The 22,376-nt window shown below is 35.6% G+C and overlaps 1 long non-coding RNA gene across 1 annotated transcript; it reads left to right on the forward strand.

Moving 5' to 3' along the window:
- The first annotated feature begins 492 nt into the window (after positions 1 to 492).
- LOC131410500 (uncharacterized) lies at positions 493 to 20,804 on the forward strand. Its single transcript, XR_009221267.1, has 3 exons — positions 493 to 557; positions 1,735 to 1,844; positions 20,659 to 20,804. It is a non-coding gene; the product is annotated as an uncharacterized LOC131410500 (long non-coding RNA).
- Positions 20,805 to 22,376: the final 1,572 nt, after the last annotated feature.

Here is a 22,376-nt window from a genome sequence, read left to right on the forward strand (position 1 = left end):
TGTATGGAAGCTCTGTTTATCCTTGAAATGTGTTTTCTTTATAAGAGATGACATTAGTATTCACTCTATGGTTGTTACCTTCTGTACTCCCTCCCTTCTGCTTCCTTATCTTCCTTATTTTACTTCCCTATTCATTCTTCTTTTTCTTTATCATCATTTAGACACACTTCATTGCCTGGAGAGTTGAGTATTTTTAAGGTCCTCACAAAATACAATAATAAGCATTATCCTTTCTGTCAGCAAACTACAAGCTTAGGGGACCCTGGCACAGAAAAAAAAATAAAAATATAAACAAAATAATAAAAAATGAGACTAATAGAAACAGAATATCTGCTGGATTTGATGGAGACTTAGGAGGTGACTTTTTGTAGGATAGTAGGTGGAGCAGTGGACTAAGAGTTAACAAATCTGGGGTCTAGTCCTTGCTCTGCAAGTAATTAGCTATAACATTAAAAAATTGATTTTCCCTACCCTAAAGGTGAAGGAAAGAAAGCAACACAAAATGTGATAAGTGCTATAAGAGAAATGTCAACATTTGCCATCGGAATACAAACAAGGTAAGGTGTTATTCTTGCTTCTGGGATAGGGAAGAGTTCATGGAGGAAATGGCATTTGAACTGGGCCTTGAAGATTATGATGAATTCTAGTAATCAGGAAAGAGAGAGAAGAGTAGAAGAAGAGAGGCATTTCAAATTTAGTCCACAATATCAGCAAAGGAAGATATCAGCTATTATTCGGTAATGCAGAGGGTGTAGTTCAACAAAGGCATAGAATGTTCTCCTCAAACTGTTGTAATATTTACTATAGTAATTCCCAGGGCCTCTCAAGTGGGTTGTCGTGTTCTGCAAAGGTTATGCTTTCAACCAACATTTAGTGAATAGGGTTGAATTTCTTTTAACTGAGATATTTTCATGTCATCTCTATATTACTGTTAAATTCATTAAATTTTGTTTTTTGTTATTGTAGTAGTCCCCCTTATCCACAGGGGATATGTTCCAACACCCCCAGTGGATGCCTTAAAACCATGGAGAGTACCAAACTCTATATATACTATGTTTTTTCTTATACATATATATCTATGATTAATTTATAAATTAGGCATATAAGAGATTAACAACAAATAATGAACTAGAATAATTACAACAATATACTATAATAAAAGTTATATGAATGTGGGCCCTACTCTCAAGTTATCTTATCATACTGTATTCACCCTTCTTCTTCTTGTGATGATATGAAATGATACAATGCCTATGTAATGAGCTGAAGTGAGGGGAATGATGTAGGCATTGTGATGTAGCCTTATTTTCAGACAGCGGTTGATCGTGGTAAGTGAAACCATGGAAAGTGACACTGCACATAAGGGAGGACTACTATATTTTGCTATTTTGCATCATCAATTAAGCAAAATGGATCAATGATTCAAATGGTAAATTGAGCCCTAAAAATGGGGAAGAAAATAGTAAATTCAACAAAGCATATCATGAATAGGACACTGGTGAGAAGCAAACAATAGAAATCTTTTAAGTACTAGAGCACTAGTCTGCAGGTATGATGAATTTCTCAAGAACCTAGAATGGAAAACTAAAGATCGGGATTATGATGATGTATATTGGAAAAATCAAATTTTATTGGACCATCAGCCCACCAGTCTCTAATACTGCCTTGTCTGCTATAAAACATGGGCAGGAAGGTTTCCACGCATTCACTTATTTTTGTTTGTTTGATTAACAGAGCACACAATGACCTCTCATAAACTAGCAAAGAAGTTAAAGACAAAGTTATTCCAGGAAAGAAAACAGAATGAGACAATGGCAAATATTCTCGGTCACATGCCCCTTTTGGTAAGTAATGTATCATTTCACTGGAAAGTAGTATGAAAGAGCAATTACTATCATGGATGTGTACTACCAATTACCTTGCTTTACAGCTGGAGGAAAAAATTGAGGTTCAGTGTATGAAAATATGCAGGTCACATGTAAGCCTGAGGAACAAGGTCTCTTTTGTTCATCACTAAAAATCATGCTACAGGAAAAGGAATATTTCATTTCTAGTAAGGCAGTTTTCTTAGTTGTCACATGGATTTCAAAAAGTGCACTGGGATTAGGCCTCATGGACAGTGAAGTATAGGACAAGAAAGACCAGTTAAGTCTATAAAAGAGTTTATATCTGAATGATGATTCCTATATCATTTTATTTGCAGAGATCAGTTGGCATTCAGCAATATACCTAAAACTCTTGATTCCATGTTGAATAGAAGTTTGAAAACTGAGACTATGTACAATCTTGTAATTATGCACAATGGCACAATCATGTGCAATTATGTATACTTCTTTGGGCAGTAGTATCTTTTTTTTTCAGCCTGAAGTATGCTACTTTGAGGGAAAGTTATGCATCAGGGATGAAACGAAAACATGTCCTTTCAAGGCACTGAAAATGGCAGAAAAAATACCTACTATGATTTCAAGAAGAAAGCTCAAACATATATAATGAGTATCTTGAATAGCATGAAAGTATTGTTTTCTGGACATAGTATGGGTGTTTTTAACTTGAGGATGAGCTATCAGTATTACTAAGGACATCATGATACAAGTGACAATCACTATGTTTTATTATCTTTACCATCACTTAATGATGTTCTTCACCCACTGGGAAAAATATATTAGTCATGTATTATTGAAAATGTGACCACAGAATGTGAAGAGATACTGTCCAGTACTAAACGGAACTAAAGTATACTGAGTTCATTCTTTGCTATCTTCTTCTAGTCCGTACTGCTCTCAAAGGTTGTCCATTTACCAAAAGTATTGTACTATCTAGTTCAACTTGACAAAAATTCAGCTAAGAGGATACAAGGTCTCTCAATATAGGTATTTTCATGTCAATTACATGTCAACTGTGATTTTCATCAGTGTTGTGTTCCATCACCAAATCTTGAAAATGTGAACGATATGCTGCTTGATTTACTATTTATTACCGCATTGAAAATAGTCTTTGGTGAGAACTCTATGCAACATCCAAATGTCCATCCTCTTATCATTTTCCCCGTTCTCACTTTGACCCAGCCTCAACGGCTCCATTAATGTTTTTTGGACCTATCAGCCCTAAGCCTTCCTAAGCCTTTACTCTAGCTGTTCCCTTTGCCTGGAACATTCCTTCTCCAGTTATCCACCTGCCTAAATCTCTCACCTCCTTCAAGGCTTTGCTTATATCTCACCTTCTCAATGAAGACTGCCTTGAAACTCCTATCTCATTATCCCTCTTACTCTGTTCTGTCATTTTATAACACTTACCACTTTCTAATGTACTAAATAATTTACTTATTGGTTACATATATCATTTATTGTCTGTCTTCCCCCTTTAGCATATCAGTTCCTCAAGTATTGGGAATTTTGGCTGCTATATTCTATGGACCTGCTGTATTCAAGTATCTAGAATGTTTCTGGGAAATAATAGGTGTTCAATAAATATTTTTGTTGACTTAATTAATTAGTTACCAAAAAGAGTTATAATTATGAGTTAAAGTTGCTTTGTTGAATAAAAATACTAAGTGATAAAAGAAACCAAGTGGATGTGGACACTGACAAATGGCTCAAACTGTCAACAGGCCAGATGTAGACAGCTTTGTGAAAGACTGAAAACCAAATAATCCCACTCCTGATGTTTAATAATTAATACTGTTTAAAATAAGACTATGATATAATATCATGCTTTATTTTGATAAGTTTACATCATAATAAACTCTTTTTTAATTTGGATATAATTGGTGGATTGGTGGGTCTTTTTTTTTTTTTTTTGCCAAACATCCATTAAATGGTTTACATATGCTAAATTGTTGAGAAACCTTAACGTATTGTATATGAAAAAACCCTAAGAGATGATGTTAGAGACTAAAGTTTAGACCAGATTGTGGACAGAAGTGTTTTCAAATAATCAGTAAGAATTAATGAGAGCCAGTATCAGAGATAACACCAAGGATATGACTGATAAGAAAAGAGTTATAGATATTTCCCAAACACTCAGTTTAATTGGGGCATTGAGATGTCACCCTGTACAATTTTGAACAAATATGTGATACTTTCCACTTCTTTTTACTTCATCATATTTATATTCCAGAGTTATCCAAAGATAACATGGATGGGCACCAGTAGGTAAAATGGAAAATTTCAGTAATAAAAGACTATGTGTCTTAGTAGATGAAAAAACGTACCAATAAAAATATAGATTCAGATATAGATAAAAATCATTTCATTTTTGTTGAACTCAGCGTCTGGTAATATTTTATAGGAACAAACTAAGCAGAAGCCTACTGCTGAAAGATGCAGTTGACTTAACCCTCAGTCTACTCATATTAAACTATCAACTTGGATTCATTCCTTAGATAGCTATACCTTGCAAAAGACAAACACAACCCTTGTGAAGCACTGGCACACAGGGCAGATCATGAGAGTGGAGGTAAACGTGGTGTGGGGTCACAAGACGTGTGTGGAAGAAAGAACTAGGAACTCAAGGAGATAACTATAGAGTGCGAATAAAAGATGTGCAAGGCTTAGAAAAATATAGGGAACCTGAACCTCTGTTCCAAGAAGACCAGGCCTGAGTGACACTCCAGGGTTGAAGGCCCCAAAGTGAAAGCCTAAATTGGTGAGGAAAACTGTGAAACGAGTTATGCCCGTCCTGAGAATCACGGCATTGTAAAAATGCAAAGAAACAGGGTTGGTTTGCATTCTCTGACTTCCAGATCTTCTCTATCTCAATTTATCATTCTTTCCTAAGTTTTCTACTCTCTTGTTTCTGTCCTTTAAAGAGAAGTGAATAGCGCAAAGTGAATATATTGATTATAAAGAAATACGGCTAGTGTTGTCGGCACATATGGGAACTTATACAACATGTATAACTTGTATCTGTATAGCAGGGCTGCTGTTCTGAGAGTTTGGGTGTAGATAATAGCTTATTTGCATGACTGTTGACTGACATGACAAGTCCTTATGTTAGCTAAAAGAATGATTGATTTTTTTAAATGAGGCAAGAAATAAACAATTACACATTCTTGCTATGTGCTTGGCACTGTCCTGTTCTCTTTGAAAGGCTATCTTATTTCATCCTCTCAACAAACACATGTGGGAAATTTTATTAAAACCAATTACAGAGATGAGGCAACTGAGTCTCAGAGAGGTTAAGTCACATTCCTAAAGTATATAAAAGCTTTCATAAATTATGCTATAATGCTAATTAATTCAAATTTTTTTCCCTGAAACTCTGTATTAAAGGACATAAAGCTTCGTAAAAGTTTTACTTGGCTTACACTGTATGGTTCCAGGAATTTCTCACAAATCCACAAAAGGAGAATTTTCTTCTCATCTTTCATTTTTTGGTTTATGTGTCACTTTCTCAGGCAGGCCTTCCCTGGTCATCAAGGCTGGGTTAGCTAATGTGTTTTGCACTCTCATAGCACCTGTACTTTTACTTTGTAGGATATTTCACTTTAGTAATCACACAATCAAGTGTGTACTGCTCAGTTGTCCACCTTCTTTTACCACCCAGCTTCATGAGATCACGGGCTGTGCCTGTTTTATTAATTTATTCTCAGCATTTGCTGGAAGCCAGTTACGCTTTACAGAAGGAGGGAAGGAAAGAAGGGAAGAAGGGAGGGAGGGAGGGAGGGAGGAAGGAAGGAAGGAAGAGAAGATGGGAGGGAAGAAGGGAGGGAAAGGAAGAAGCCTCTGTTAAAAACATCAGGACCATATTCTAGTCTAATCAACCAAGGTAACTAGATTATCTGAGGAATTGGCAAGTTGTCGTCTTGTCATCAGCAAATTTAACTGCTGTGCAGTAGCTTCTTTCCTGGGCAGCTCAGTGTTCAAGGTCCTCATAACAGATTCTTATACTCTAAAGAGAAGATTAGCCTGTATGGTATAGGAATATAATTTACCTGAATACTGTGTTTATTTTTTCCCAAAATTTCCTGTAAATTCTAATTTTGGTTCCTAAGTAGCATGTCAGAAAGGAAAGAAGAGAAAACACATTGAAAATTGAATTCTCTGTGTGTGTGTGTAGGTGATCATGTCTTACTTCTCATTTCCACTATGTTGTATAGAATAATAGTTAAACGATGCAAATCTAAAGTCAAACTGCCTGGGTTCAAATTATAGTTCGATTATTTACAAGCTATATTACCTTGGGCAAACTACTTAAACTCTTTCTATCTCAGTGTTCTTTAATTTTTTCAGTTAAGCTGGGATAACGTTACTCATCTCCAAACAACGTAACAGTTAATGTCTGCTAAGTTCATAGACCATTGCCTTGAATACTATAATTACTCAATAAGTCCTGACTATTATGGTGATTATTTTAAAGAAAAATCAGAAATAGAATATGTGCTGATTTGGAGAAATCCAAAGCAGGTTAGCTCTAAAGAGTGTAAAAATATGCTGATATCATCTTCCACTATATAGGTAAAAATATTTAACTGTAAATTGAATTACAGTGTGGAATGCATAGACAAAGTAGGATCAGGAATAAAAATACATCTCAGTGTGTTAGAAATGCTTTTTTTCCCCTTTCCTCTCCTTCTTTCAAAACTCATTCTAAAACTACAAGGAGAACAAGAAAGAGAAACAAAAATGTGAATTTGTCTAAATTAGGGGACATCTTTAACCATTTAACCCACAATATCTCATGACAGAGAGATTGGAAAATAGTAAATGACTTAGCAGAGCAGGAGAAACTCAAATCTAAGAGCTACAAAGAGAGGGCCACATGGGAAGGTTTTCTCAGTTTGCAGATCCCTAGAAAGTCTTTGGAATTAATGGGGAGAATTAGTCTGATATGAAAACTGAAACAGATTGAACTCAAGGTAAGTATCAATTAGACTAAATTTCTCCCATTGAATTATCTTAGCACCAATATTGAAAGTCAATTGAGCATCTATGTATAGAACCTATATTGTTTCATTGACCTATATGTCTATCTATGTCAATACCACACTCTTGATTATTGTAGCTTTATGTCTTGAAATCAAGTACTCTAATATCTCCAGTTTTGTTATTTGTTTTTTCAAAATTATGTTCCCTATGCTAGATTCTTTGCCTTTTAGAATCATCTTGTCAATTTCTACCAAAAAAAAAAAAACTGATGGGAAATGAAAGGAATCATGTTGAATGTATAGAGAAATTACATCTATAGATTAATTAAATCTATAGATCATTTACATCTTAATAATGATGATTCCTCTGCATTCTCTATTTAGGTTTTATTTAATTTCTTGTAGTAATGTTGCATAATTTTCAGAGTATAGATCTTATACCTATATTTTGTTAACTTTATCCCTAAGAATTGAATATTTTTCATGCACCTATTGACATAATTATATACTTCTCTTTCTTTTTGTTCATTTTAATCTGTTAATAAAATGAAATAATTTGATTTTTGAATTCTAAATCTTCCATTCCTGCGATAAACCCACATATTTTAAATTTTACATTGTTGGTTACTGGGTGTCACTGTATTTTTTAAAATAGTGTTCACTTTTTTTTTGTCATTTAGTTAAGTTCTTGGAGTAAGTTGGATCCTTTTGAGGATCCAGCTTCATTTTAAGTTTTTAGGGCAAGCCCAGAGAAGCCTTTGGTCCATGACTAATTTTGCCCCACTGCTAAGGTGACATTCTGAGGATTCTAATTGTCTCCTTTATTAAGAGATTTTTGCCATGCTTCTTTGCAGGATCATGACCCATTCTTTGACAAGTGTCTGTCTACTCCATTCTGGTGGTTCTTTCCTGTAGATTCCTCTCACACAGGAATAGATCAGTACTCAGCCAGAGACACAAGGAGACCCTTCCATAGAATAAGATGATTTGAGAAGTTCAGTAGCTTTGACCAAGACAAAGTAGCATAAGGAATAAGACAAAAAGTATCTCATATTTGGAAAGGACATACATAAAATTCCCTTTGATGTTAATTTAAAATACATATTTAACCTCCAAGTATAGTTCCTGGTTATTATCCAAAGGCCATGATACCATATAAAGACTAAGAATCAACTAGCATTTGAAGTTGTTATCAATAATGTATTGTTCCTTTATCAGTAACCTAAGCAAATATCTACTTCCAACCTAATAATTATTTAGATTTGATTTTTTGAGTTAGTTAACTATTATGCTAGAATATCTTGATGTGATTGTGCTAAAAATTGCCTTTTGTATATGAATAAATAATTTTTCTCACTATATTCAATGAAAAGAAAATTTCCTCCATCCCAGTAGGAGATATGAAATAACTCTGAGCTATAGGAATTTCTCAACATATGCCAAATAATTTCAATAATGCAAGTTGACATTTTTTGAGCTTTTACTACGTGCCAAGAACTTTATGAGCATTATTGTGTCATGATGGAAGGAATCTTGGACTCAATACAAAGTACTTGTTTTTTTTCTCAGCTCTGTCAATTTCTATGTGTCAATGGGAAAACTCATACAAGTTTTCTAAGCCTTTGTTTACCTATCTATAAAGTTAAGGGAATGATACCGAGAGAATCTGACCAGAAACAAGATGAGAAAACCCTTCCAAAACCCTATAATACAATATTATCTTTGAAGACAGGCCATTGTGACATTTGCATATTCTCTTTGATATTCACATTATAAGCAATGACATTTTTTCTTTATTTCATAACATATACTTCATAACATGTATTTCATTATATATGTCTGTATTTGCACATTTATATATGTATATGTATTTGTGTGTGAGTATATATATACACACACCCCAACGCCTATACATACACACACATATATATACACATATACCATGTGTGTACACACACACACTCACATATATATATAATTTCTTAACATACTGTCAACTAATTTTTAAGAATAGAAAGCAATGCCAGTCTTTTCTCAAAGACTGACCTATATGTAAACTCCTATTTTCATATATAGACATTCCTGTACATTATATTATCCATAATGGTCCCAGAATTTACTAAATCAATAAATAGAAGAGCAGATTTCATTTTAATGTGACAGAGTAATAATATGTCCTTTTTTCACTTACCAGTTTCCTTTTGCTGCAGTCTTTAAAACTCATACTAAAAACACTGTTTATCTGAATTAAAAGAAATTCACAGTTTTTCAAGTATTTCTTGAGTCCAGCCATAAAGGGACAGAGTCTCTTGCATTGCTCAAAAAATTACCTTAAATTCCAAGATCAACCCTCATGAGTTTAATTTTATCAAAGAATAGATGTCTTGTCAAATACAGTCCCAACCAACATAATCAGTAGTTTTCAAAGTATGTTTGACGTTGAGAAGGACTGAAAAACAACATAGGAGCCAGAGAAACAGACATCGACGGCCTGTCAAATTTTTTGTAGACATCATGCTATTATCAAGGCACATCAAGATAAAATAAAATGACCTAGCTGACCACAGGCTTACAAATGTCTTGGGAAGGAACGAAAAATGGTGAATCAAAAGGTAGCTTTGTTGCATGTCCCCCCAGGCCTTCTTATTGACAGGAATGTCAGTGGTCCCAAGATGCACCATTATCTATGACCAGCAAGCACACATCAAATGCTCCTGAGCTGTATCTGTCAGAATAGAAAATTCTGCTCAAAACAGACAGGGCTTGTTACATTTTGTTCAGCTAAGGATTGTCAAAAGCCAGGGTCACTTGTGTGTGCCCTGCCCTGAAGGAGAATTGCTAAGAAGGAGAAGTACATGGTTCTTCGATGTTTCTTCTGCAAGGAGTCTGCTTGACCAAAATATTTTGAAAGTCAAGTCATGACTCAAAGGAAGTAGAAAACAAAGTTAATAGTCTGTCATTTAACTACTTAGGAATGAGGCTCACGTGCTAAAGAGGCAGAGTTTAAAAAAAATTCTTGCATTTGGAGAATTTTTGTGCTAAGTGTGATTTGTTATTTCAAACTCAAAAAGGAACATACTACTGTTACTGAAATCAGAGAGAACAAGCTAATGTGTTCTGGCCAAGCATTTTATGCCTCGGCATTACGGAGCTTATTACAGACTGAAATATTTACACTGGTAAGAGATTCTTCTAATTTGCTTCTTTTTGACTAAAGAGAGATTTTATATACAAATGTCCAGACTCTGACACTTAAGTAAACTCACTGACTTGCAGAAACATCTGTTAACCACTCGTAAGAAAATGCAAGTTGAGAGTATTTCTTTAATTGACCTATTAAAAAAATTAGCAAAAAGGATTTTTCCTCTTTTAATAAATTTGAGGGTGAAAATGTAGCCATCACAAAGATTGTGAACAAAAGGATTTTTTTCCTCCCCTCCCCTCCATTATCATTTTCTTCCCTTCCCTCCTCAGCTGCTTTCCCTCTTCTCTACTTTTTATTGTTTTACTTCTCAATTTATAGCTGAGAAATTTTCCTAGGTCCAGAAACAAGTTCAATTTTGATCAAACTTGGTATAAATGGTCTTGTTGAAAAATGTTATCCAGTGTTATAATTCCTATGTTTATGTAAATTTTTTAAAAATAGGGTTTGCAAACTGATGGCCATGATTATTTCATTTTACTCACATGATCTTTTCCAACAGTCTGATTTGTTTGCGATCTTTAATTGGGAGATTTCACACAATGACTTTAATTTCCAGATCCCTAGAAAAAGAGAGGATGTGTTAATTTGGCCGTGCTGAGCTTGAATTTCCCCATAGCAATAGCCTTCTACAGTTCAGGAGGTGAGGAACATGACTAGACAGGGCTTTGATCTCCGGTGTGTCACAATTTCACCAGGTTTCCTTCTCTCTCTTATCCATAGAAGTTTGAGTTGCAAGTTCTGCTCAAATTCAGTTAACTAATTAAACTGATCAGCTCTTTTCCATATTCTACATGACTGTACAATTCTACTTAGAAACCCACAGGTCAGAATGTAATTCTCTAATTTTTTAACAAGTGGAAATTCTATCTCCGTCACTAGACTGTGAGCTTTGCCAGGAGGGAGACCATATTTTACACATTGTTTGCTGTTAACATGCATGCAATAATGCCCAATAGAGGGTAGGCATTCAATGAACGTCTGTGGCAGGAGGGAAAGAAGGACGGAAAGAAAATATTTCAAATAAAAAAAATTCGTATTTCATTTTTTTTCCATCTCCAACAGTACCAATCATGCTGTATGTACTTTAATAAATACTCTTGTTCAACTCGTTAAACAGGAGAGAATATGGTCCTTAGAATTACATACCAGCCAGCTAATATTATAGTGAGCTCACATGAGAACCTGTTAGTTTTTGTCTAACTAATTTTAGAGAAGCTTCATGATAATGATTGACGGCACATATTTTTCTTGATAATATCTTATTTCCAATAACATTGTGCAAGATCATCCATCTGCCTTAACTATTTTTCAACTATAAAGCTAGAAATACTATCCCCATTCTAATCATTAAGGCAAGGAAATGTTTCTGTGGTGAAATAACAATTCCTCATGACTCAGAATATCTTTTAATTATTGATGGCTCTAAAATTTTCTCCATACAACATTCCATTCTTCTGTATTAATTAGAGCAAAAGGATACTCTATTTGGACTCAACAGCCCTTGGGTTCAAGTCTCAGATATGTCATTTATTAGCAGTATTACAGTTAACAGTCACTTAACCCTGATATGCCTTAATCTTTCCATCAGTAAAGTGGAGTCAAAGATACTTTCCTCACTAACATTACAGTATTGTAAAAACTCAATTGAAAGTGCTATGTAAAAATGTAAATATATCATGTTTTTAAGAAATCTATAAGCATATCGTAAGAAACATAAAACTTGAGAAAAATTCCTGCCTTTACAATAAAACGTAGTTTGATATTTTCTATTTATCACTCAACCTGATGAAGACAATTGATTTAAGCAGTCAATTAATCTAAAGGCCAATTTGACTGAATTAACCAATTAATTCGAGAACAGAGCCAAAGAGTTGATCAGCTCATGCTAGCCAAGAAATTCAAAGTATCAAAAATTGTGTTTTAGGATTACCTAGAGTAATTTACTCATTGATTTATTTCTGATTCAGAAATTTCTAATGCTAGAGTAAAGTTGTTGTGTCCCTGATAAAGTGCAAAATTTCCTATGGGTACAACAGAAATTCTAATCAATCAACAGTGACCTTGTCTAGTAATCTCTGTAATTATTTCACTCACTTTACCCTGATACACCTTTGAAATTCCTGTTCATCTCTCTTAAGCAAGATCAAATGACTAACTCTATGAAGGTTTTTTGGAATTCTCTAGATTAAGTTGAACACTCCATTCACAGTATTCTATTCATTGTTACAGCCTTCTATCTATTATGCTCTAATTATCTGTTTATGTAGCTGCCTCTAATTAAATTGTGAGACTCTTGAACACGGAGATAGTGTGGACTTCATGCTGGAACCAAAAGAATCTAGCACAGCGTCTGGACTTTGCAAGTGTTCAGTAAACATTCGTTTAAAGAAGAGTGTAAGAGTTATTGTACTACTAATCAACATATAAAATAAATTTCTAAACAGTAAGAGGAAAAAGAATATATGAAGAGATATAAAGTATTGGGGCTTTAATTGAGGTCTCCTCCCTTCTCCCGATTCACTGTCCTCTTGGAGCACCTTTTGGTCCACTGCTCTTCCTTCTACCTTAGAGATAGCCAATTTTTGTATGCACTTTCCCTACAGGAGGGTAGACACACTCTTGAATGAAGAATTATCTTGAATTGGGTTTATGGGGCCGGCATGGTGGCATAGTGGTTAAGTTTGGGTGTTTCAATTTGGAGGCCTGGGGTTCGCTGGTTCAGATCCTGAACGTGGACCTACTGACCAATCATCAAGCCATGCTAAGGTGCCATCCCATATAGAAGAGCTACAATTCTACAACTGTGATATACAACTATGTACTGGGGCTTTGGGGAGAAAAAAGAAAAAAAAGGGAGATTGGCAACAGATGTTAGTGCAGGGCCAATCTTCCTCAAAAAAAAAAAGAAAGAAAGAAAGAAATGGCTTTTGATTGTGCTTGATAAAGAAAAATCTTTTCTGTAACTTTCTGACTGATGATCAAAACTGAAGGTATATGACTGAGGGCATGAATTACAAAATATAAGCTATGTAATAGGGTAGAATATGTGACAACTAAAAAATTACTTTCCTTTCCAAAGAGAAAGAAGATTTTGACCAACCTGAAAGAAACAAAGCAATGGAGGGAATATGACTAAATTTAGGCATTTGTGAGTACTTGAGAAGGAGTCATCACATCAATGGAAGAAAGATTTAAAAAAAAAGTACCAACTAAGTTTAGAGGTTTATCACAAGCTAAGGTAACCTTGGTTTACTTCTCAAGTGGGACTCAGAAGTGCTGGCAAACAAGAAGCAGTCAAGAGGTGGGGTTTGAATGATATTGTAAAGGTAGACCGATGGAGCAGTGGCTATAGAAGAACTGAGGTTATCATTGATGTTTGTCAGCATGTGATGACAGCTAAAATCAGGAGGGACCGGCCAACATGAAGTCGAAGCCAGTGTGGTCAGAAAAAGCCATGCAAAACCATGGCCCTTTGCTCAATTCTGGCGATAGGTAAGCATCTAGAAATTTAATCTATCCATAGGGAAAAGGGAGGAAGAAGATAGGAGAGAGGAAAAATAGTGGATCGTTTGAATTTAAAATATGAATACACTAAACCTAATGCTAGCAGTGATTTTGTGATCTTCAATTAAAAAAATGGAAAAATTTCAGGTGCTAATTGAAATGGTAATATCAATAAAAGTTTGGTTTTATTAAAAAAAGTTATACTTATTTTTATACTCAAGTGTGTGTACTGTTGTGACAATGCAATTCAAAATGGCTACATATACTTCTGTGTATAGTTAGGAGTTTAAAAAGTTTTATTGAGTCTTTTAGAATGATAGCAATAGGTATGTAGTAGGAAAAAAGGAATTTTTACTAACTTGGGTAATCCATCCTACCTTATTCTCATAAGATTTGATTAATAGTCTGTGCTACATTTTGTCATTACTCATAATTACAAAGTTATAATGTTATAATAGTAACTATTAATATGTTATGCTTTCATTTTAAATGTTTTATGAGAAACAAAGCCTGGGCTTCCATTAAGAAAACAGCTATCCTAACTAGAAGGATGTGCAACTTTGACATATAACTATCTACCGGGGCTTTGGGGAAAAAAAAAAAAGGAGGAGGATTGGCAATAGATGTTAGCTCAGAGCAGGTCTTCCTCAGCCAAAAGAGGAGGATTAGCACGGATGTTAGCTCAGGGCTGATCTTCCTCACAAAAAACAAAAAAAAAGAAAGAAAAGAAAAGAAAGCAGCTATCCTTTCATTGCTTTTGCATTTGGTTTATTTAAAAATTTAAAAATAACCTGAGTCTAAGTTAGACTCAATCACTTATAAACTCTGTGCCTTGAGCAAGTTGATTAAGAGATATGAACTGCCTTGCTTCTGTAGCTTGTGTGATGAGGATAAATCCATTTGTCCCAGCTTTCCAAAAGGATCATTGGACAGTTCAAAAGCATTAATATATGGGAAAATGTACTGAAAACAACAGAACTCTGCAATGCTGTTTATTGTTTTATCAATATGTTATAAAATATTTCTAAACATTTCAAAGGTACCATTTCATTTTTCACTACAACAGAGTACTTCTTAATCATTCATGAAATAAAATCATCTGACTATATAAGTTGGTCTGTTCTCTTGTAACACCTAATTTTATTTTCATGAAAGAGAAGATACTTTAATGTATAGTGTAGAGAATCGAAATAATAGATTATTTAAAATATGTGCTAGTTTACCTTTTACACGGTTTCAAAGGACATGTTTAGACATACATGATTTAAGAACTACTTTAGTTAAAGATAAATATAATTTTAACATTCACTGCTCTCTTAATCCTTCAAAACACAAACAAAAAAACAAATAAAAACCCAGACTTTCACTGGGTAACTAGGATTAGGAAAACACCAGAATGGAAAATTGACTTCCTAATCTTAGTCAATTCAAATAGGCCAAACCCAGGCTTTAAGAGACCGTGGGGGAAGCTACAGAAATACTCGTGCACTGAGAATCATTAGTAATTGCCTTCAATTTTAGCCCAGTTTTGTACCCAACCACTTTGCCTATTTCAACTCAGTCTGTGAGATGGTTAGAGGTAAAATTTTCATAGCTACTGGAAGAGTTTATCATAGAATTGTCATCAAAATAAAAAATAAAATGTAAAACAGCTACCAAAATTTCAGTAACATTTTCAAGGAGAAGTTTGAACTGAGACTTCAATCATTATCATTGTGTATTCAGAAGAGTAGCTTTGTTTTCTCTTCTGTTCCCAAACAACTCTCAATAAGCTAAAAGAAGGGGCCGGCCCAGTGGCGCAAGCAGTTAAGTGGGCGCGCTCAGCTGTGGTGGCCCGGGGTTCGCCGGTTCCGGTCCCGGGCGCACACCGACTCACTGCTTGTCAGGCCATGCTGTGGCAGCGTCCCATAAAAAGTAGAGGAAGATGGGCATGGATGTTAGGCCAAGGCCAGTCTTCCTCAGCAAAAAAGAGGAAGATTGGCAGATGTTAGCTCAGGGCCGATCTTCCTCACACACACACAAAAAAGGCTAAAAGAAGACACCTGCTATTGCGGACATTCATTTGAATACCAGAAAGGTGAATCCAAGTGGATTTATTATCCTTTATTATACATAGATCTTACAAACTTGTAGTAGGATGTGTTTGAGAAACTGATTAAGTTGCGAGCATAGCAAGATGGGTTGAGGGAAGATGTTGGGCTGTATGAAGAGTCATTCACTGACTGCTCTGTGCACTTCACCACTGTGCCTATATTTCTATGTCTATAGTAAAAGCCTAGTTTAACCAAACTAGAACCAGGAAATGATGATCCTCCTGTCAGCTGCCACCAGCCAAAAGTACTTTAGGGAATAAAGATTTTACTTTTTATTGCTGAGAAAAGAAAATAAATGTGGAATAAGAATCACTATAAACCACTCTAACTGTGTTCTCTTACCTTACTTTTGCCAAGATATATGAAGTCATTTATTTCTCATTCCTACTATTTGGTTTGAATTTTACCCACTGAGTAGCTTGTAGAAATTCAATGACTATAAGCATTGTTCTGAAGGAAGAGAACTTGAAGTGCAAATTAAAAGAGCTTCTTGTGTTGAGTTAAACTGCAAGATGACATTATTCTTCCGATGGAGTAGGTTTTAGTAGAAGGCAATAATGAAATTTTTCATATTGTAATTCATCTTTTTTCCCCCATTAAAATAGAAGGTATTCTAAAGCTGTGATTATAAACATTCCATGATCCTTTTAGTCAATTTGAAAAACAAAGGATTAAAAAGATTATTGACTCCTGGGACATTGTGCTTCTGGTATTTGATATACAATTATAAATGAAGCAGTAGGAGATGATATAAATAAGACAAATTTGATCTCCTAAGACTTATCTAAAAATGTGTAATAAGAGTCTTGCCTTTATAATGGATTCTCCAATTCATTTATTCTGTAAATATTTGTTAAGTGCCGATTGTATACCAGGGAATATTTTGGAACTTTGTTTCATTGGAAAATTTCATTAGCCTGGGTTCCATCCAGAAAACAGAACCTGAGACAAGAGCTTCAGTGCAGGCAGTTTATTTTAGAAAGAGATGCCAAGGAAGGAGGTAAAGTGAATACAAGATTGCATTACCAATAAGTTACCAACACAGGCAACTGTAGTTTGATCATGCTGTGGACAATTTGAGACACTGTGTCGAATATGATTTAGAAGGTTCATGGAATCAAAGCAGGAGCATTTATCCACTAGCAACTGTTCCCTACTGGTCAACTGTTACCCTCTCGGGTGTTAACTCTCTCACAGTTTAGGTTTGCCCAGGGATCAGAATACCCAAGTGGGTTTCCACACAGCTCTGTCGTGAAGCCCAGGACAGGAAGTAATATTTAACCAATGTTGTTGAGGCAGTGCTGTCAGTGATCAGGGCCCTGTAAATAACTGCAATAAGAGGAAGGGAGTATGGTATTCTTTGATGGCATAAGCTTTAAAACATTTTCTTTTTTTTTTTTTTTTGTGAGGAAGATTAGCCCTAAGATAACATCTGTTGCCAATCCTCTTCTTTTTGCTGAGGAAGATTGGCCCTAGGCTAATATACGTGCCCATCTTCCTCTACTTTATATGGGACACTGCCACAGCATGGCTTGATGCGCAATGCATATGTCCTCGCCTGGGATCTGACCCTGTGAACCCCAGGCCAGAGAAGCGGAGCACATGAACTCAACCACTATACCACGGGCCAGCTCCAAACTTTTTCTTTTTTTTTTAAGGAAAATGGGAGAAACAATGGTCAAAAGTGGCAATAAGCATCAAGGAAAATACCTAACTTACCACTAGGCCCAAGAGTATGATGGATTTGGGAGAGAAATATGAAGCCGTGGAGTCTCTCTCTGTACCTGGAATTGTGAAGGCTAGAGAGGAGGTGGTGTTTCTATAGTTATATTGAATAAATATGGGTAGTTATGAAAGTGATCTATCAAAGCATGATCAAAACATGTTGAAGGGATTCCCCTTTATACTCCTTACAGCTCAGAAAAATTTCTCGGAAATATCCGCCAATGAATGACTTTGTTCGTTCATTTGTTTACTCATTTAACAAACGCTGGTAGAGGGGTTACTTTGTTCCAGATACTGTTCAAAGCACTTTGAAAATGTTAACCAATTAATTTTCACAAGAATCCTAGGAAGTAGAAACTGTTACTATCTTCACTTTTAAAATGAGAAAACTGAGGCACGGAGAAGTTAAGTAAATTGTTCAAGGTTATATTTTTAATGGTAATGAAAATATTTCTTAATCTCAGATTTAAGTAAAGGAATTAGATATGAGAAGTCAAGGCTCCATCAGGGTTTACACCAAAAGCATTAACTAGTCAGTCATTGTAATAATTAATGATGAAAGTCAAACTCCTTTTAAAAGGAACCAGTTTAAAATTAATTGATTTGAATCAACAATTCAGACAAAATTATTCATCCTAAATGATCAGAATAAGGCCTGAAACACTGACATGATTCTTCCGTTTGACAAAAAGCATTTGTTGAGTACCAGGGTTTTTTAGACCCCTCTCATCATTGCACAGAAAGTGAGACTAGATCCCTGGAATGCCATGTAAATGGAGGAGGTAGGGACAGAGAGGCAAAGGAAATGATGCAAGCACAGAGGATAAGATTCCCACCAGGGCGACACACCAACATTTGGCATCTCCTGAGAACAGATCTAGATTGCCAGGCTGGTATTAGGACAATCCCGGCAAAGAGAATTCAAGGGTCAAAAAGGGTGACAAATTCAAAGACCTTTTAAAGGCAGGACATGTTCTGGCAATGATGTGATCCACCCTGTGCCTGTGTGTATGCTGTCTCCATGGGGGATGGTGGAAGGGGCTAACCACAGGAGTGGTGTGATCGTATTTACTTTAGTAAAACACAGGTGGAAGGACAGGATTGGAGAGACATTAGTATCATGCTGAACTAGAGGGTGTCCAGTAATAATCCAGGAGAAGAAATAACCAACTTCACCTGGCACCAAACTCCTCCTTGCTCTCCCTGGTCCACCTGTTGGGAAAGCATACTTTTTCACTGCCAGGTACTAAATACAGAGGCTCAATGAAGTATAAGTCTGGGAAGGGCATGCATTCCATTTATTAGCAAGCATTGCTGGGTTAAGACAAAATTGTTAGTTTGGAAAGAGATTAAAACCTAAAGTGAACAAATTTAGCTAACGGCGAATGAACTAGGTAGTTAACTTGCATACTTTTAATTTCCTTTAGCTAAAGTTTACCCATATTTCTCTACCCAGAGACAAGAGAAGGATGATGGCTTCAGTGTTCATTTTCTTGTTTTTCGCTTTTTTTTTTTTTTTTCCTATTTGTCCCTAATCACTCTGTAGCAAGCTAGAAAACTATGGGTTCTACACAGGGCAGCTCTTTGTGAAAATGATTTATTTTGGCCACTGGAGGAAGAGGAGATTGAAAAGTCGAGTAACACCAGTCTATTTCTTGCCCCACAGAAAACCCCATTCCTGTAATAAAATAGTGGAAGAAGCTGCTGTGAGGAGCTCCTCTCTAACAGGATCAGGACTTTGTATAAGAACTCCCATGAATTGAGACTTTTCATTCTGTTTTTATCTGAGTGCATATATATGTCCTATTTCATGAAAAGTAAAATAGTCATTTACAAAAGAAAGTCAATCTGTATCCTAAGCATTTTAATAAAATGTTAAAAACAAAAACAAAAAACCAAACGCAGTAAAAAGTACTGGCAGTTGGGCTAGGTCAGAAAGAGAGTAATGCCCCGAGGCTGTTTTTCAAGGGGAAAGGCTAGAGGAACAGACAATGAAAGACTCCTGGGAAGAATCCTAGATATCTCCCTGCTGCCAGGAGGAACCACTGACCCCAAGAAGAATGGAATGGAGGGTGTGGGTTGCTGCAGCCTTGGACCTTGGCAGACATGGGACTCGGACCCCAGGAGCCTGAGCCGGAAGCCCAGGTTGCTGCCCTCAGCCTTCGGCATCCTCGAAGGCAATAAACTTTGAGTCCCTGAAATTGCAGTTCACTCTCCTGTTCTGGCCTCAGGTGGCCCTGCCCCTGCACAACCTTTGAGCCAGAGCTGGGTCCCCCCAACTTGGCCAGACCCCTGGGACAGATACTGCCTCACTGTGATTTTGGCGGGGGGCGGGTGGGGAGGGCAGAGGGTGAGGCCTTGACAAGGATTGCAGTTTGCTTGATAGGTGGTGTGATCTTCCTTCTTGCCAAATATCCTCTCACTACAAATTTTTACATGTGATTTCCCTTCCATATGTAATGCTTTTCCCTTTCTAGTTAATCTCTACTCATCCTTCAGACTGAAATTCAATTTTCAGTTCCCCAAAGAAGCCTTGACATCCTTGACCTGGTCAACTCCCTCTTTCACATGCTCTGACGACACCACACACATCTTATTCTAGCAGTAAACCCAAGTATGAATTTTCATTTATTTATAGAATCATGTGATAAATTTCTGTCTCCACTTTTAGCCTATCAGCTTCCTGAAATCAGGAAGTCGTGTCATATTTTACTCATCCTTATATCCCCGGCACAGTGGCAGGCTCATAATAGGTACATAGAAATACTGTTTGAATCAATGAGAGCTTAGACTAAGGAAACGGAAGTGGGAAGTGAGAAGTAGGTGGGAATTTTGAAATGAATGTCCGACTAAATGAATATTGTTTGATGCTATTTTAAGATTAACTCACATTTAAGAAGTAACTCTTCAAAATTATATACTAATGTGTTTCATACTTATGACATTTGATAGAATAAGAAAAGAAGGCATGTATATTCAGTTATTTGATTTTGAAAAAAGTAAGTAGACGTATAATTTTCTACAGTGAATAAGGAAATTTTGGAAATATATTTCCTGTAGCTGAAATTTCTTCTCTTGTACCCTTTTCTCATCCTATTGCCTTCTTACCATCCCCACCTTATTCATATTTCAAGACGTAGCCAAAACCCATCTCCTTCATGATGCTTATTATAATATTCAATCAATATTGATTAATAGATTGCTATACTCAAACCCCTGGGTCTGGTTAATGTGTATTTAATTATCTTTTCTCCCTGATTTCACAGGTAAAATATTCACAACAGTAATGGATCTACACAACTACCAGCAGGAAGCTAACTGGATGATTAATTAACAACACATGGAGTCATTTTTCCACTCCCAGCAAATATTTTTCCTAGTGGCAGAATATCTGGATTTCAAATATAACAATAACCTGTGTACCTTACCTCCACTGTTTCAATGACAGAAATTTATTATCAATGTGACCAATAACTTTACTATTTTTATATTGTTTGCTGTTACTCTATGCTACCTTGGCTTTCTTTTTTTCAAAATTCTATGAAGAATCAAAATCTGAAATCTGAAGTTCAACTTTAAAAGCTGGTAGCTGTTTGATGAAGTCTACAAAGAAAAAATTTGGATTAAATTAACTAAATTGACTAAATCAGTGAATTGTTATGAACAGTAAGTAGCTATGTCTCTTTATATCTGTGTCATATAAATTTTAATAGAAAATAAGAGCTTAATCTTATGTCGTGTTTCCCCTACTCTCCCTCCTGCCGCTTTTTCATGTGTGTGACATTTTTCTCTGCCAGATGTCTAAGAAAAAGCATTGAACAATACTTGTCCCACCTTTCTCATTAGTCAAGGAGCATGCATGTTTTATTAAAAGGATAAATAAAAGGGTCTTTTTAAAAGGTAAATAAGACACGACAAATCAGTAACAGAACTTTTTTTTGTTGTTACTGAGTATTTGTTTTATCTTTATACGCTTAGAAATGGAATTGGGTATAAAATCTCAAGTTTATAGCTCAAAGTTATTTTGCTATTTTTGTTCCTGTTATTTCTGACAGACATATTTTTAATATAATGAAACATACCCAATTAAAAATATAAAGAACTGGAAAAATGGACTTTGCCAGAATAAAAGGAGTTCAAATTAATCAAAAGCTATATTAAAGAACCACAGGCTATGTAATGGATTGAAAATAAATAGGGGTCTTATGAGTGTGTGTGTGTGTATGTGTGTGTGTGTGTGTGTGTGTGTGAATACATGTACGTTTAGGTAGCATTGCACGGTGGATCAAAGAAAAGTTATGAGTACATCATAGTAAAAATTAAGAAAACCTTTTCAGTCTGATATAGTGAAACAAATACAGGCTTTCATGAGAAAATTCTATATCTTAATATGGATCAAGACATTTACATTCTTCCTGGTTTTTTTTTTTATCTCTAAGTTGAGGACAATAAAATCTGCCATTCTAACTTTGATTTACTGAGGATGCAGGAAAAAAATCGCATATGAAAATGCTTTGTAAATTGTAGAGACATCTGGCTCGGTGATGGCATGATGTGTTGTTAAGTAGTAGAACCAAGTACTGATAATAATGCTAATAATAGTAGTGTAGTTAGCATTTACTGAAAGCTAGATTCGTCTACTTACTAAGCACTTTTTACGTCTTATTTCATTTAATCTTCACTACAACCCTATGGTATATACTGTTATGTTCCATATTTCAAGATAAGGAAACTGTGGCTTAAAGAATTAAATCAGTCCCTCAAGGCCACTCAACGAGGAAGTCAGAGTTGACCCATCACCCAGTGACCAGCAAGATCAAACCCTTTAACTTGAGGTTTACTGTTTCTTTTTCTCTTCTGTTTTAATCTTAGTTGGGACCTCCCAGAGCTCCCATTTCACTGTGTATATCTTATCCTTCAGCACTCTCCATACTGTACTTATTTGTGTACCTATCTTTCTTCCTCACTAGACTGTGAACTCATT

Source organism: Diceros bicornis, chromosome 10, assembly GCF_020826845.1.
Source record: "Diceros bicornis minor isolate mBicDic1 chromosome 10, mDicBic1.mat.cur, whole genome shotgun sequence".
In the NCBI taxonomy this organism is placed as follows: domain Eukaryota; kingdom Metazoa; phylum Chordata; class Mammalia; order Perissodactyla; family Rhinocerotidae; genus Diceros; species Diceros bicornis.